This window comes from Mytilus galloprovincialis, chromosome 1 (assembly GCF_965363235.1).
Source record: "Mytilus galloprovincialis chromosome 1, xbMytGall1.hap1.1, whole genome shotgun sequence".
NCBI classification, from domain to species: Eukaryota; Metazoa; Mollusca; class Bivalvia; order Mytilida; family Mytilidae; genus Mytilus; species Mytilus galloprovincialis.
This window is the reverse complement of record NC_134838.1, coordinates 129,721,587-129,741,149: the sequence shown is the minus strand read 5'-3', so window position 1 is coordinate 129,741,149 and position 19,563 is coordinate 129,721,587. Positions and strand designations below refer to the sequence as shown.

At 31.9% G+C, this 19,563-nt stretch overlaps 1 long non-coding RNA gene across 1 annotated transcript; it reads left to right on the top strand.

Annotated features, from left to right (window-relative positions):
* The first annotated feature begins 12,845 nt into the window (after positions 1–12,845).
* Positions 12,846–17,171, top strand: LOC143057340 (uncharacterized). The gene is made up of 3 exons (XR_012972710.1): positions 12,846–12,974; positions 14,041–14,058; positions 16,893–17,171. It is a non-coding gene; the product is annotated as an uncharacterized LOC143057340 (long non-coding RNA).
* The last annotated feature ends 2,392 nt before the right edge of the window (positions 17,172–19,563 follow it).

Sequence of the window (19,563 nt, the reverse complement as noted above, 5' to 3'; positions counted from 1 at the left end):
TAGTTGTAGTTGTGTAACTTAATCAATCAGAGATATATGATGGAAGTTCATATTGAAATAATTTAAAATTTTGGAATTTTGGATCCTCAAATGCTCTTCATCTTAGTTCTTGTTTGGCTTTATACATATTTTGATATGAGCGTCACTGATGAGTAAATATAAAAAATACCGAACTTCGTGGACAAATCTTTTATCAAATGACAAAATCAAAAGCTAAATCACATAAAACGAATGTATAACTATTTTTAATTGAAAACTTTCCAGTACAAATAATAGCAACATATGTTTTATATATGTTCAACATATTGAAAACATATCGATGATCGATATGAATCATATGTTTTTCATAAAAAGACATATGATTTAATCGTATTATTTGGCCATCAGTTCCATAACAGGCTTAAAAATATGTTTTTATATGTTTAATCTTGTTCCTAAATATTCTTTTTTATGTTTGTTTTTGTTCAAGTGCATTTATTTTCTCATAGATCCTTAACATAGTTGTCATGTGTTTTATTTTTGCTATAGGTTTTAGGGTTATTATTATAAACTTGTCAGAGAAATTGCTAATTTTGACCCTCAGGATAAGTTTTATTAAACTTTAACAAGAATCGTATCCGTGAGAGCGCCATTTTGCATAATTTTATATTTCCATGGATCATAACGCTTTAAAAATAAAGTTGATCGGTCAGCATTATAAAACTTGACCGAGATATTGCTGAAACATATGTTGCATTTTTTATGTGGACACTTATTTGATGAAATCCATAAACATATCAAAATATGAACATCTACAACCGAATCCCACTGTGCACTTCTACAAACGATCAAGAAAATGCACGTCTACTAACGAATCAGAAAACTGTGCACATCTACAAATGAATCATAATATGCACGTCTACAAATGATCACAATATGACGCCTACAAACGAATCAGAATATGCACGTCTACAAATGAATCAGAATATGGACGTCAACAAATGAATTAGAATATTCATATCAAAAAATGAATCAGATTATGCATGACTACAAAATGAATTAGAAAATGGACGTCCACAATTGAATCAGAACATGCATGTCTACAAACGAATAAGGATATGCACGTCTACAAACGATGTACAAAACGCGCGGCTACAAATGAGTCAGAATATGCACGTCTACAAATGAGTTAGAACATGCACGTCTACAAGTGAGTTAGAACATGCATGTCTACAAACAGATCTCAATATACAGAGCTACAAACGAATCGTAATATACAGAGCTACAAACGATAGAGTGTACACACGTCTACAGACGAATCATAAAAGAGGGACGAAATATATCAAAGGGACAGTCAAACTCATAAATCTAAAACAAACTGACAACGCCATGGCTAAAAATGAAAAAGACAAACAAACAACAGCACACACTTCACAACATAGAAAACTAAAGAATAAACAACACGAACCCCACCAAAAAACTAGGGGTGATATCAGGTGCTCCGGAAGGGTAAGCAGATCCTTCACCATAATATGCATTCTAAAAACGAATCCAAAAATGCACGTCCACAAACAAATGAGAGTAGGCATGTCTACAAATAAATCAGAGTATGAAAAATGTAAAACAGATGTTTAACCATGATAATAAAACTTCTAAATTAATTAATATTTCATTGTGTGTTTACATCTTTAGTTTAAATGTGCGTTCGGCTATGTCAGCAAGCTATAGTAACGACGATTGGGCATTTAAATTTGGTTTGTCTGGACTATGTATTCGTAATACTCATCAAATTGATCTCTAAGATATGTGGCCTTGTATCATTATGTAACGTTTAAACAGTTCGTCACAATTTAGTTATCTATTTTTCGATACGGAATAAAATGTCCATACTACTAAGGTTTGTAAAATAGTATTTGAAAATTAACTTTATAGTATATTTAGTTTAATTACATAACCAATTTCAGATTCTGTCGTAAAAGTGACAAGATATACTACAAAAGCTAATGTCAAATAGAGCAACAGAGGGCACGGACAGGCATTTGAAAATTGCAAAAAAGAATTTGCAAATATGAAATACCTCTCAAACATTATTGCTATTGGTTACTCTATAATTAAAAACCGATCGGTATCTAACGAAAGCATAGAGGACCATCATGGCATTAATTAATTTCAATGAAAGATTCTAAGAAAACTATCGAATTGCATTGCACAAATTGATAAGTTTGTCTCGTTTTGAAAGTTTTGTGAATATTTTTACATATAAACACAAATTTAAAAAGATTGAGCTTTCCGAAGAAAAAAAATCGAGCTACAAAAATATGCAATCGTTTCAATAAACTCATCAGGACTGAATTTTGTATATGCGCCAGACACGCGGTTCGAAAACCTCATCAGTGACACTCGAATAAAAACAAAGTTAAAAAGGCCAATTAAAGTGCGAAGTTGAAGAGCATTGAGGACCGGGTTTGGAACTCATGCTACTGAGATAACGTAGCACCAAATCGCCTTGCACTGTGCCCGACGCCCTAGACGACTCGACCACCTAGGATATGTACGAGTATTAGGTAGACTTTCCTCTCAGTTCGACATTTAAGATTCCCTGGCCGCACTATAATAGATCTCAATCGACTGACTATTAGCATCATTGACCGAAACAATGATTGGTTTAGGGAGTAGATAATCACTTATAAACAATTTTGGATAAGAAAATTTAAAACGTTGGCAGAAAGTATTATCAATAAAAAAGGTATAGTTTTGAATGTGCAGTGCTGTTCATTTTGGAATGAATAATTAAGCAGTTTCTTATGTACTTTTCTATTAAGCTTCGTCAACTCTGAAATTTAAAATTTATATCAGTTCAATTTAACAGTGCTATCTATTTTTTATGTTTAGATAAGCAGCCTTTGTTTCATGTAATATTGATGTTGAGATTTTTATTTTATATATATTAATGTAATATAAATTGTACACGAATCATTGATTTAGAAAAAATATTAATATAGAAATAATTATTAATAGTTAAGACATGTATACAGCTCCATTTAGAAAATAGGTGGACTTAAAACTGTTAGGGTACGACTTACTATATTTGCAAGAAATAAACTATTCTATTTAAACAGTAGTTAACATTAGAAATATTGATTTTCTGGAAATTGATTATTTAATATTTAAAACAATACACATGTGTTTCCAGATAAAAGATTAGTTAAGTTTAAACATATTTCATTGTTCAAAAAGGACAAATGAATTGGACACAAGTTTTTTAACTGAGTATTATATTCTCCAGGTAAAGGACGGAGACAGTTCGGGGAAAGACGATTTTTTAAAAATGCATCCACTATTTTTCTTTCTTAGTTTATTCATATAATAAACAAACACAAAATAACACACTCACACATTTAAGAAACTAATTATGTTGTCTTACAATATTGACATCAAACGGCAATAACACCTGGTCAAATTACGTAAATGGAAAATAATCTTCGTCATCTTATAAAATCTTAGAATGGTACAAGTTTAAATCGCACAGTACTGTTTATTTTGGATACAAATCAACGCCGTGTTAGGTATAAATACATATACCATAACTTATGTCAACTCAGATTTATAGAATTGGTTCGATTTCTTATTGGTATTACATTCAAGATTATTTTAGTAAAATCAGAATAGATTTGATATTTTATTATTTATTGACACTTGTTTTACTTACCTTTATGATATTATGAGTGTTGACTTTTACACTTCTATGGGATATTTGTAATATATACCTTGTGTACAGTTAAGTTTTTCATAACGATTTAATTCTTTCGTAAGGAATATCGTTAACTGATATACATCTAGGATTCACATCTATGGCGCGTCTACCCTAAGTTTTAATTTGTAACCCGGATTTGTTTTTTTTTTACTATCGATTTATGAGTTTCGAACAGCGGTATACTACTGTTGCCTTTATTAGATCTATGAAAAATTATCAATTTCTGATATAGATGACATGTGGTACCCGTCACACTTTTTATAAAGCTTTAAAAAATGAGCATACCCCATACGAGGCACAGAAGGCCTGAAGTGACAAATTAAAAAAAAATCCACTTGGAAACCTTATGGTCTGAATTATATGAAGAACACAAATGATTAAATACAAAAAAGACAACCGATGAATAACATGTTCCTTACCTGGGACCGGCATGTACAGAAAGTGGCGGGTTAAACATGTTTGGAATACACCCTTCAAATCAAATCGCTCGTTTTGATTTGATTAAAATTGAGAATGAAATTGGGAATGTGTCAATGCGACAACAACCCGACCATAGAGCAGACACCAGCCGAAGGCCACCAATGGGTCTCCAATTGCGAGAAACTCCCGCACCCGAAGGCGTCCTTTAAAAAATGTATATACTAGTACGGTATAATGGACGTCATACTTAACCCCGAATTATACACAAGAAACTAAATTAAAAATCATACAAGACTAACAAAGGCCATAGGCTCCTGAATTGTATTTATTTAAGGATTTTAGAATCCTCAGTTCTGTACAATTTTGTCGTTCCTTTATCACTTTTTCAAACAAATAAAAACTACAAATTGATTATTTAAGCCCCAGAAATCATGATAGGAAGATTTATAAATGAAACTCTAATATTCACAATAACATATTGTCAACTTTCAAATGTACTAGACAAAGCATTATTACTAAGTGCTGATGAAATTAACACAGCTTTGGTTTCATGCTTTCTGAAAAATTGCTTGATAGAAATTTTTTTATCATGGCAGCAAAAAGAATTCGATGCCATGTTTAATTTAACCGAAGCAGCAGAAAATGTTTTACACATATTTATATGAACAAAACGTGAGGAAATAAAGAAAAGATTTGAGAAAACTGTTTGATCAGTTTAGACAAAGCGATTGGAAATAATATTGGAAAAAAAACCTGAGTAAACATGAGCATAAGAGCCAACAAAATAGTTTAAATCTTTTTAAAGAACTGAACACAGTTTAAAAGGCAATCGATATAGTGGCCTATATGTACCTCCCATTCCTGCTAGTGAGGTAGATAATGTACATAATGGGTAGTTACCAAAAAAAGACAGATAACAAAAGTGGCATAAATATATTCCGTTGACAATAAGATCAAATATATATTAATATATATCTATTTATGGATGTATACATGTATGTTAGTTTTATTTTAACAAAGTATTTGATTCATTGCTCTTTCTGACTATCAGGTCGTTTTATAAAACAAAAGGATAAAAAACAAAAAGCTATCGATATATCATCATTGTCATACGTTGTAATGAGTATTATAGATAATATAATTAATGATTTTTTTAATTAAAGAATACCAAAAGGTTTTTCGATTAGGTCATATCATCTTAATAACGTGTTATAATTTTCTTAGATTTGTCTTTGGTAATTATTACTTTTTCTGTTTAGTCATATTTTGTAATACTTCTTTGACGAGGCTATGAACTTAAACATCCGGTCATTGGGTTATTGTGCTTTCGTAAGTTTTTGTAATCTTGTCTTTTTTTGTCTGTATGCCTTTCTTGTATTTTATGTTGTTGACATAAAATTGAGAATGGAAATGGGGAATGTGTCAAAGAGACAACAACTCGACCATAGAAAAAACAACAGCAGAAGGTCACAACAGGTCTTCAATGTAGCGAGAAACTCCCGCACCCGGAGGCGTCCTGTAGCTGGCCCCTAAACAAATATATACTAGGTCAGTGATCATGAACGCCATACTAATTTCCAAATTGTACACAAGAAACTAAAATTAAAATAATACAAGACTAACAAAGGCCAGAGGCTCCTGACCTGGGACAGGCGCAATAATGCGGCGGGGTTAAACATGTTTGTGAGATCTCAACCCTCCCCCTATACCTCTAGCCAATGAAGAAAAAGTAAACGCATAACAATACGCACATTAAAATTCAGTTTAAGAGAAGTCCGAGTCTGATGTCAGAAGATGTAACCAAAGGAAATAAACAAAATGACAATAATACATAAATAACAACAGACTACTAGCATTTAACTGACATGCCAGCTCCAGACTTCAATTAAACTGACTGAAAGATTATGATTTTATCATATGAAAATCAGGCACAATCCCTCCCGTTAGGGGTTTAGTATCATACCATTATAACATATATGAGAAGAACATAACGCGTGTCATGCCAACAACTGGTTTTTGAATAAATGTGTTTAGTTCCGATGCAAAGACCCTATAAGTGAATCAATATTAACGCCAAAATATGCAATCTTTAATGACCTGACAACAGTATCGTAACTATATCCCCTTTTTAATACGTCTATTTAAAGGTTTTGTTAGTTTCGGCGGTAAATACTGACATTTTTGTGCTTTATAAAGAATTTTTCCATAAAAAATTGGATGTGAAATACCTAAACGTATAAGACGTCTGCATGTTGGGCTAAATATACGAATGATGTCCTTATACCGATGATAAAATTTAGTAAATGTTTTGACTAGTTTGTGATATCGAAAACCCTGGTGTAATAATTTTTCAGTAATACATAAATTTCTCTCGTTAAAATCTAAAACATTGTTACATACACGAGCAAATCGTACAAGTTGTGATATATAAACACCGTAAGATGGTGACAAAGGAACGTCACCATCTAAAAATGAATAATTAACTATAGGAAATGAAAAATCATTTCTTTTATTAGTATTCAGCTTTCCGTTAGTGATATAGATATCAGGATCGCGGAAAGGGCAGTGGTCATTGTTAGTATTCGCTTTATTTAAAGTAAAATCAACAGGATAAATGTAAACATACTGAAGTCGTCATTATTAAGAGCCAAAATATCATCCAAATATCTAAAAGTATTATTAAATTTGTTTATCAGATGTTGTTTCGATGGGTCTTTGCTTATTTTTTTCATAAATTGGAACTCATAGCAATACAAAAACAGGTCCGCAATAAGTGGTGCACAGTTAGTCCCCATTGGAATTCCGATCTTTGTTTATTGAAGTGTGATTTACATTATAAAAAAATGCTGACTGCTGTTCCCCTATTTTTGACATTTTTACCTAATATGTCTTTGTGTTTCTTCGGAGTTCGGTATTTTTACTTTTTTGCCATCTTGTATAAATTGTGCATGCAATGCTTGTTTTCAATACGTTTGAATGTTGCTTAGAATGTCTTGAACATGTGTTGTTAAATACACTCGTCAGTGAAATCGCATATATTTTTAAGTACGTAGCGTTATGCAGATGGAGATTTTTGACAAATGCGTTGAAACAAAATGATGAACATAAGATTTGTTTTTAAGTTTGTTAACCAAATAGTCTTAGTTGAAAATATAACGAAAATGACATTGAAGGCGATACCGAATAATTAGACTTTGAGTTAATTATAGCAGAAAAGGCAATAAAAGGCCATTGAAAAGTCAGCTCGAACTATTTGATCATATAGTTAAACCTGATTTACTATACAATTGTGATAACGGTGATTTAGGAATGACGGCATACTAGAAATTATTCATTTGAAATTTTCAGAACTATCCCACATATTGGATCCAAAAACAATTGCCATACAAGGTAGATGCTAAGCTAGCTATACAACCAGGTTCAAGCCACCAAGCCACCATTATCATCGGAAAAAGTTTGAAGCAAATAATGTTCATGATTTGGAAAATATAAACAAGATTAAGATTATACAACAATGCGTAAAACATTTATCAGAGTTCTCGAGTACTAAAAAGTATCATGACTGAGTATTCGAGTATCGAATTTCAGATCTTTTGTCATTCTAAATTAAAATTGAAAGATTGGGTTCCCTTGTTTAGCAACTAATAATCTGCCATTAACTGGTAACCTCTAAATGTATATTGTAATTTGTGATAAACCATCCTTCACATCTGTACTGTGTTTATCATTTATTGTGCATCATCAATTGTCTTGTTGTGTTTTCATTTTTCGTTATATCTGTATACCTTTTGTAACAAGCGCAATATCAGATTGAACTCAATTTTAATATTTTGCCTTCATATAGATTTCATAAACGATTGGTATTTGAATAATAACAATTATTGTTTCTTAAAATAGAAAAAAAAGATTGAAATCCAAACGATGAAGTTTAGAACTAAGATATCCTGGGATTGGATTTGAAATTATTTCATTTAATTGCATCCACAATTCAAAAGCAATTCAAAACCAATAGTCCAGTTATGTATTGAGCTAGTGCATGTAGTTTGAATGTTTGTACGACTTTGCCCCCCGCAGAGCTATAGAAAAACAGTACATTAACGGGTGTTACACGGACTCTTTTTAGATGATACACGGACTCATTTTAGTTGTTACACGGACATTTTTTATGAATAGAATCACTCGTGCATAATCAGTGAGTTCATGGGCACTTTAACTTTCAATTAGATTTGAACTTTTTGGTTCACCGACTTATTTCCTGTATTTTTATTGAACAAAATATTTACGTTAGCATCAATATCTTTTTTCAAACATTTCCAGTAAAATACTATTTATATCAGTACACTAAGGGATTAGACATTTAACTTAAAAAAAGGGGGTATGGCTATCTCCTAAAAAAGATATTTTGATCCCAAATTTTATGAGAAAAAAATTATTATGGTCAAGCAGATGACAAATTAATGTTTTGCACGATTCCTAATTTTCCGAATACCGTAAATAGTGCTAATTTAAAAAAAAAAAAAATTGGGGGAAGGCGTTGAAAAGTAAATAGTTAATATTCTCAAAATAGAACATACCACCCCTTTATGAAGCAAAATATTCGGTCAATAAATGTTTTCTTCAATATATGGATATGAATAGTATTTTGGACAATGCTGAAAGTAAAGAAATTATGATACTGACGTGTATATTTCAATAAAAATAAGACAGGAAATAAGTAAATAAAAATCATTTCTTTTCAAAAGATAAAATCCCTATCAACTCACCAAAACACGATTGGTCCTATAAACAAAACGTGTTCATGTAATACACGTCCAAATAAGCAGCAAATCTAGAAGAAAATCATTCAACTTAGTCATCAATTTTGGGCGGTAAGCTGCGATTGGACCATAATGTAACACGTGTTTATTCCCGATCTAAATTTCTCAAATGTTTAGTCTTGCAAAATGTATTATTACTTTCTTGAAACGTCGTACAAGTCAGATAAAAAACAAAAGTAACAAAAGAGAAAGGCCGATAACAATCAGCCGAATAGTTTTTCTGTACAAGTCAGATAAAAAACAAAAGTAACAAAAGAAAAAGGCCGATAACAACCAGCCGAATAGTTTTTCTGCACTTGTAGTCAGGTCAAGGTCCTCGGCTATCGCCTCGGACCTTGACCTGACTACTCGTGCAGAAAAACTATCCGACAACGGTTAATACCGGCCTGTTTCTTTGTTACCTTTGTATTTTATCTAATACTTAAATGGATTGAATGGCTACGGAAATAACACATTGTCCTTATCAATAAAACATTCATCAATAAAAATATTATCTTGGTATGTACATACCTATCTTTATCATTGTATCTGTCCTTTTAATCGTCCGTGACGTCAGTAGTTCAACGAATATGGTTTTCGGAAAATCAAGTATGCTAGCTAACTTTAATATTTAAAACATGTGCTTAAAATGCTACACAAAGCTTGTTATATTGGATGAATTTTCGGTTATCAAAATTCAATTGATAATCTATATTGCAGTAATTTTACATAAAAAATGAAACTGTAAATATGGTTATATATATGTAACTAAACTTATCAAAGATACCAGGACTAAATTTTATATATACGCCAGACGCGCGTTTCGTCTACAAAAGATTCATCAGTGACGCTCGAATCCACAAAAATAAAAAAAAAAAAAGCCAAATAAAGTACGAAGATGAAGAGCATTGAGATCCAAAATTCCTAAAAGTGTTGCCAAATACAGCTAAGGTAATCTATGCCTGAGATAGAAAAGCCTTAGTATTTCAAAAACTTCAAAAACTTATAAAGGCTTGCTATACGTTCGACCTTAATAAGTGTCTGATGATCAAAGGCAACCATAGCGAATCTTCTTATATTTATATCAACGTATTTTCCAAAATTCAAAGCTAGTGAATTAATTAAAAAAAAACAAAAAAAAAACAGTAATATATATATTGTGAATGTCGCTTTCACAAACCTCAACTAATGTTTGATTTCATGAACGTTTGCCAAATTTTTTCTGGAAACGTGAAGATAAATTTACAGAAAGAGGTGAAAGTGTGCAACATCGCAGGGCCAAATAACGTGATGATAAGTCAGTCGGTTCCTTTAATTTTCAACAATGTCTTTGGGTCTAATTTTATTTATATACGTGTTTTCTCTCCAAATATAACATCCTAAAAAATTAGGACAAAAAGGAAGCTGAACCATACAATGCAATCATATATCAAAAGAGAAAGACCTAATATTGCATGACAAGCTATTTAGTGAATGAAGACAAATATTATACTGTTTATGTTCTTTTTCTTACGACCTAGATATTCACAATAAATTTGCATGTATACAATTTCACGTAATAACCAAGAAATTTCAAGAATATAATAACATAAATAACAGACGTAAATGATTTAAATGTTTATTAAATAACTATTCATTTGTTTAGCAATATGAAATAATATATTAAAGTTTTATCAATCATCAAAAATGGTTGCTTGATAGTTTACTATCGGATGAATTTGTTAAAAGCACAATAAAGTTGTCGGCCTCAGCATTTTTATTACCTTTTGTCTTTTTGTCCTTACTTGGTTTTATGTTGGGATCGCTGGTATTGTTTGAACAGTTTCACAGTTCAATTGAGGTTATGAAAGGTAAACAATGAACGCATGCGTGTAATTTTGTAAAGTCCGATGTATTGATTCAATTGTTTTATTATGCATGTTAACTGCATTTGTGCTTGTAAATATATTTTTTTTCTATATTTTTTCGAAACTAACTGCGAAAAAGACAGTACATCATGTCAATCAATCAAAGGGTTCTGTTGATTGTTTAACGTTTAAGTGTTGATTTCAGTTGTATTCAACCATAACTCTGTTGATGCACATTTGTTAAAGAGCACTTATAGTTTAAATGAAGTTATGAATAAATAAATATGTTACAACATACGATGAAGCAGAAGATTTATAACGGCTGGTAATGACGACAATGTTAATTGTTATTAGAATTTATCATTTATTATAATATGAAGTTGGCATTCTTTTTCCAAATCGAGATATTCTAATTCACTAATAGTTGTTTGCAATGCCCCTTAGTGGGACAACACTGACACTATTGTTCCTCCATGTATTGTAATTTACCAATAAAAACAGGTGATTTATTTTGTAAGAATTTGGGTACAAAAATTTTGTATTCACTCTAATAGCATAAAAAAGTAAATCCTTTGTTGTTTCATCTCTTGAAAAAATATGATACGTGTAAATAAATTATAATGCTACAGATCTTTTTCGAAAAGTATAAAGGCAATATTTGTGTCCTTTTTCTATTATGTCTATTTTCTGCAAAACTGATAATGTTTCTTTTGAATAGTAAAACGACAGTTCTATAAAGTAGAAATAAAGAGTGGTCGTCAGGTGGTCGGCGTGGCATTTCGGCAACATTTTTTTATTTTCAGGAGTATACGATAGCTATTTATCTCTTTTCCACAGTTGTTATCCATTCGTTTGGTGTGAATTGGCTTTTTATTTTGACATTTGATTTTTTATGGAATTTTCCTCGGAGTTTAGTATTTTTGTAATATTACTTTGTCCTTGAATGTAATCTCCGAATTAGACTTTGGCTGAATGTTTTGGCTTTGTATTTACATGATCAACATGACGGGTGTCACACGTAGAGCAGAATCTGTTTATCATTTGTATTTTGTAAACTGCTGTCTGTCATTTTGTGGTTTTAGATTTTGGTAATGGCGTTGTCAGTTTATTTTCCAATTATAAGTTTCACTATCCCTTTGGTATTATTTGCCTCTCGTTTCAATGAAACTATTAAGTAAAATGAAATAAAAAAAAAGAATAATTTGAAATGAAATAGTTTATTAGTTATTTTTTATGTATTTTTGACAAGCAATTTGTGAGTAGAAACTGAGATGTTCTGTTGCAGCAACGAGTAACAAATTTCTTTATGTATATTTATGAAGAAAAAAAGTACGCCATTTTCTTGAAGAGACACGTTACCCCTTGCATTTCAATTCAATACCAAGTCATGGCAGGTGTTATTAAAAGACCGTTTCTGTGTATATTGGTTGTTTTTATGCCCCACCTACGATAGTATTATGTTTTCTGGTCTGTGGCTCCGTTCGTCCGTTCGTCCGTCCCGCTTAGGGTTAAAGTTTTGTCAAGGTAGTTTTTGATGAAGCTGAAGTCTAATCAACTTGAAACTTAGTACACTTGTTTTTTTTTTCTTTTTGTTGCTCCGTTCTGTTCTTCTTATTGTTGATGTGTTTCCCTCGGTTTTTAGTTTCTTACCCGGATTCTTTGTTTATCAATCTATTTATTACTATATGTTATTTTATGGTATCATGTGACCTGAGGTATGAATCATGATTCATTCAATTGAATCTGAGAATATGTTAACATTGTGTTTCTTAATGTTATACATGACAATCGTCAGCCGTATCAAACTATACAAAACACCCTCAAAGAAAACGCACAGAAAACAATACTATGCATCATGTTCGTGTTTGCGTTGTTGACATATACATTTATGTGTGTCCTTATTTACCTTTCTGTCAATAGAAATCACTACAAATTATCTCATACGAAAGAGTTCAATTGTTAAGACTGTTTTGACTTTTTAACCGTTTTTACAAATATATTGCTCTTCATTTAATGTTTATACTCTTTTCTCTTAACAGTATTCGTTAGAGGACATTACTAAAACAAGGTGGTTTGTCACCACTTTGCCAGAAATGATGAGACTTCAGAGGACCAGTCATCGTTTTGTTCTACTTGTACTGATGCTTTTATCACTAACAGCAACATCATTTGGTCAATGTAAGTGCCAACCACACATAATAAAACATCAAGGCAGTGTATAAACGACATTGAAATATTGTATTTCGATCAAAAGCAATCACAACTATAAAGTAAACTTAAACTGAGGGAATCGCATGACTTTCAAAAAGTTAATACATACATTCAAAGACAAATTAAGGAAGTACAAAGCACTACATTCATACGTTATATCACAAATATTTCAGCTTTGTATGGTTTCTGGGGAGACACAATGAGATAACTAGTTAGTTGAGGTACCAGTACACCGTGTAGTTAATCAATTCGTGATAGTGACTATTTAATGTTTGTAATACTGGTTACATGTTTTCTTCCTCGCAACTCTGTATGGGCATTTTTTGTGTAAGAGCACAACTCTATAACCGAAGACCGTATGATAATGTAGACAGACAGAAGTGTAACATATGAACTCCTATTCGAAATCGGATATTAATAAGTAAAATAACAAAGAATAACGTTAACGAACTCGGCGGAAAATTCAAAACGGAAAGTTCGAAATCAAATGACAAAATCAAAAGCTAAAACACATCAACTGTCATATTCCTGAAATGCAACAGGAATTTTCTACATGGTTTTAAAGCTATCTTAACCTCTCACTGGTATCACGGTTGCATTAAATTTCATTATATTGACAACGATGTGACCACACACAAAACATACTTTTGTTAGATGGGAAGTTGTCGATTGAATTCGTGAAATCTTAACGCATGTCAAAAATTGTTGTTTTAAAATAAAAGCTAGTACATTCTAACGTATTTAACCATCTGTCTCATCCGATGCAATTTATAACCTATAACATTATAATCAAAACAACGGTAACTAAATTGATATGGTTCTCATTTCTCCCAAGTTAAGTGTTACTTTTTACTGTTTACATGATTAATGTTCAGTTTCATTGTGTAGTAAATAATGTAATACTGCCTGCCAACAAGAATTGAATGCATACATATGAGCTCTAATGCGGATTGTAAACCTTTATTTTCATTACAAAATAATGAAATAAAATAATGTACTTTGTTATTCCTATTTATGCTTTTAATTTATCTAGCAACGAATGCTGAACAGGGTAAATATATATGTTTACTTACTTGCATTGTGTCTGCATTCACATTAAAGGCAAGGATAGACCTGGTGAAGCATGGGTTGGGGAGGGGTCGAATGTTCAGAGGACAGCTGGACATGAAGGGTTTCAATGAATATCCGATATATTTAAGGGAATGAGTAATGTAAACCAATGCTCTAAATTTAACAGAGCGGTAAACTTAAGGCAACTGGGTTTAGAAGTCAAGACAAGACATGTGACAAGATTTGTCAATACTTGCGATAGACTGAGGACAGATGACATTGAAGGGGGGAAATAACATTGAAACTCAAGTGGTCAAGTGTATGAACATTTTAAATAGGCAAGGTGCAGGGAAAAGACACAAATAATAGAACGGGACCAGAAGGAAGAATAGCCAAAATAAAATAAGAATAGAAAGAAGAATTGCTGGGATATACCTCGGACATGGGCCGGAAAATCCAAATGTTTGCCTATGTGGTTACCTTTGGGTCATCTCATCTTATCATGTCTCTTAAATGCTTTAATAACGTTTACTAATATGTATCTAACTTATGTTGTTAGTTGTTGTGGTAACTAGTTACTGTTCTCGTTTATACACTTGATTTTGTAAAAATAATACCTTTTTTCTTTGGATTCTGGTTGCATATACATTTTTTAGTTTACAAGCTCGTGATCATGTGTTATGATTATTTTATCTTATGCTTAGACATTTATGTAAAATATTATAAAAACGAAGATGTGGAATGATAGCCGATGAGACAACTCACCACAAGAGACCAACATGACACAGAAGTTGACAAGTATAGGTCACCATACGGCCTTCAACAATAAGCAAAGCCCATATCGCATAGTCAGCTACAAAAGACCTCAAAATGACATTGTAAAACAATCCAAACGAGACAACTAACGGCCTAATTTATTTTTAAAAAATGAACGAAAAACAAATATGTAACACTTAAAACAACGACAACCACTGAATTACAGGCTTCTGACTTGGGACAGGCACATAATACATAATGTGGCGGGTTAAACATGTTATCGGGATCCCAACCCTCCCCTAACCTGGGAACAGAGATATAAAAGTATAAAAACAAATTATAAAAATCAGTTGAAAAGGGTAAACTCATCAGATGGAAAAAATACAAATGGACGTGGCCGGGTATTTGTACATCCTAAAAACAGAATAAACTCATCATAGATACCAGTACTAAACTTTGTATATACGCCAGACGCGCGTTTCGTCTACAAAAAACTCATCAGTGACGCTCGAATCCAAAAAAGTTAAAAAGGTCAAATAAAGTATGAAGTTGAAGAGCATTGAGGACCGAAATTCCTAAACGTTTAGCCAAAAAGACACTAGGAACAGATCTGAGAGTACTCGCAGTTCACTGACAGCTAGTTCAAAGTCACTAACAACTAATGAAAAAATCACGCATCTAAGATTAAATTATACACAGCCAACATCCAATGGATTTAGGGTAAACAAAATAAAACCATTCATATGATGTGTGCCTGTTTATTTACTGTGGTTTCTTTTCCTAGTATCAACGCATTCTTAATCTGTCACGCAAATATACTCACCAAATTGTATTTAAGTGTTAAAATTTTGTACTTTACTAGATTGAAAATGATTTTGCTAATGAAATGATATCTGTTTGTAAATGAATGAATTTCATATCTTCTGACAATTGACTTATGAAAAAATTATCTGTCTTCACCTGGAATTGAAATCCTCCTGCCTTTTATGAATGAAAAATAGTAAACAAATCGATCACAATCATGTTTCGGCGTCCAGTTGGTTGAAATTAGGAAGTTCGTTTGTATATACATAAATAAAAATGAATAGAAAACAAAAATGAATAAAAAATAAATGTAAATATTTAATAAAAAATAGGTAAGACAACAATAAAACAACATTTATGTATAGTACTGACTGAAATATAGTGTTTATGTATGTTGTATTCGCGTTTGTTTTTTGTTGCACTTCAGAGTTTCTATTGTTCAGTTGTTTTTCTCTTAAAGTTGTTGTGTTTACCTCGGTTTTTGTATGTAACCCGGATTTTATTTCTATGAATGGATTTATAACTTACGAACAGCAATATACACTACTATTGCCTATTTTTGCAACCCTGAATATCAATGATCGACATTCGTCTAATATAAAAAAGAAGATGTGGTATGATTGCCAATGAGACAACTATCCACAAAAGACCAAAATGACACAAACATTAACAACTATAGGTCACCGTACGGCCTTCAACAGTTAAATACGTAGTCGCATGATTCAGATGAACAAAATATGATATAAAGCTAGTCATTTTATATAATTCGAAAAATCAACTGTTGATCTTTTATCTATGATTTATGGGTTTAAAAAGAAATCTATGTTGAAAAATCCGGGTAAAATTCAAAACGGCGATTCCCTAATCAAATGCCAAAATCAAAAGATTATACACATTAAACTTTTTTATTGAACATTCATATTATATGATGACTTCCTTTTGCATAATGGTCTTTTATTCATTGATGTTTTATCAAAGTACAATGTAATACCCGCTCTCATATCACATGGAGTGAACTGTCCTTCTAATGTTAACAAGTACAACACTGGTATGAAGTATACAATTCGAAAAAAATCAAATGATAATCCTGAGTTTAAATTCCAGACATTTGTTTTAAGGCACATAACCTTTGTTCAGTCAGATAAATTTTCAGGAACCTTTATTAGTTCAAAATAGAAAGATAAACATACTAGGAATGTTTTCCGAAAACAGGTGACTCAGTTTATTTCTACTTTGTTTAGTCAGAAAAATATTGATGTATTATATTTGTCAAAGCTCCTGGTACTCCAATAATCACTGGGCGGAATTCGACATTTCAAGGAAGTGAAGGAAGTCTGACGTGTACATCAATTGGTGGTAACCCTGTGCCAACAGTTACATGGTACCGGAACGACTCTCTGGTAGATGCTACAACAGACACACCAACAGTAACAAACATTACAAGTAACACATATAGCTATACAGCTGACATTGGATACCATCTGGCTGTGTTTGAATGTCGGGTTGATAATACAATTTTACAGAGCTATTTGAGTGCAACAATCTTCCTACAAGTATATAGTATGTGCCATATTTCTTAGTTAATGCAAATTTCAAAGGAACACATTTGATTCTGAAAACAAATTCCTCTAATCAAGCCAGTTCTGAATGTTTACAGTGTATTTATAAGGAACTATCAATCTCATTGGGACAAAGTATCAATGTGAATATGAAACTCGATTCGACAATTATCTCTTATCGGTATGAACTACAGCTTTATATTTAAATATAACTCATGGTTATACACAAACTGTGTTACTATATAGAATATTTATTTTTAAGATATATTGTTCTACAGGCTGATCAGGATGAACGTTCCCACAGTAAACTTAATTCAGACTGAAATTATTATTCTAAAAGAAAGCTCCTAGGTATCAACGAACATTACTACAAATATTCAAATATTACAATACAAAAGTGATGTAATTTGAAATAACATTTGGACTATAAGTCCACAATCTTTCTTACTAGGGTGCTATGATCGTTATGAGTCAAGTACATGTACTCAATTGATAAATTATACAAACGCCTAAAAAGTGTAAAAACATCACTAATTATAATAAAAAAGACATATTAAATTTAATTATCTATAAAGATTTCGGATAAAAGATGTTCTTTAACAGTATGCTTATGATTTAAAATAAATTATATCAATTTATACTGATTGAATCATGACAATCTTGAAGTTATACAATTCAAACCGAACACAAAAACGCTGGTAAAATCTAATATTTCAAAATTTACGAAGGTTGTATAGGTATTTACAACAGAGACTGTATAGATATGCTTAAATAAAAATAAAGTACTGAGCGATATGAACTGGTACATTACTCAAATTTCAAAGACAAAGGTGGCTACATTTAAAAAAAAGGTTACAGAAAAGACTGCATGGACATACATTCCCTATGAGCAGCGTTGACCAATCTCTTTTCTTTTGTAACCTACGACATTGTCAGTTTATTTTCGCCCGTCATTTACTCTTAAGAAGATGCCTAGCATTTGTGTTATTCAAATTAGCATTGCAAAACATGGTGTATTCTGTAACAATGAAGTGACTGTTAAACATTTTGGTATTCAGATTTGGTTGCAATTCAAACATCATTTATTCTGTTACAGCCCACAAATGAGTATCATGATTTAGGGGATAAATCAGCTTACACTATTTACTGAATTTGTTATCTCATAAGAAAAACGACGGGTGCCAAGTATGGAGCAGGATCCGCTTACCCTTCTAGAACACATGAGATCACCCCTAGTTTTTTTTTTGTGTGGGGGGCGGTGGGGGGTGGGGGGTGGGGGGCGTGTTGTTTATTCTTTAGTTTTCTATGTTGTGTCATGTGTACTATTGTTTGTCTGTTCGTCCATTTTTATTTTTAACCATGGCGTTGTCAGTTTATTTTCGATTTATGAGTTTGACTGTCCCTCTGGTATCTTTCGTCCCTCTTTTAAACGACTTAGTATTTTTAAAAAGCCTTAGGGCCTATGGAAAAAAGGCAACAGTAGTTTACCGCTGTTATAAAGGCATAAATAGATTTAGAGCAAAACTTACCGGGTAACAACAAGTACAGGTGACTCCGAAAAGATCTAAGAGGTTAATAATGTTTTCGATTTTTTGTCTGATATCTATATCCCGGCCAGAGAAAAAAAATGTTTCCTCGATTGAAATATTGCATTATTTTCTTTCCTTAAATATACAGAATATAACTTAGATCAATTTTGTTGAAAAATAAATGTTGAATGGATTGGTGTATGCTGATTTCTACAATGCTTTGCGCATGTGTGTTTTCATAATTGAAAAAAAAGGCTTGTTTTTAAATTACTGTCTAGTTATTGCAAATGACAACTTAATATTTTACAGAGGAACCAGATCAACCAACGTTGAATGGCCCATCAACTGTTATATCTGGCACTACTTACGAATGGACTTGTATCAGCAGGGGAGGGAGCCCCGAACCGATAATTACCATGACGTTAGGTGACATACAGTTAAGCACTGGTATCGAACAAACATCAGTACAGCTGTCAGATAACACTTTTACTGTTACTGTCGTACTATCCTGGGCACTAAACTTTAGTACCACCAATAACAATGAGACACTTAGTTGTAATGTAAAGCACGAGCAACCGCAACCGAGAGGTGATGTCGTCCAGAATGCCAGTCTCCAGTTAATAGTTTTACGTATGCTTCATTATATTTTAGATTTAATAACAATTACTTAAAATCAATATCATTTCAAGTGTTTATGTTAAAATTCATAATTCTAATTTTTATATTTCTTTTCTCTCCTTTTTTCTATCAAACTTCATTTGTCGAAACTTCCGTGATGTTGTTTATATTTTGTAACTTATAATAGTTATCACCAAAATGCACGAATATAGTACGATATGTTTCGTTGCATTGTATTTT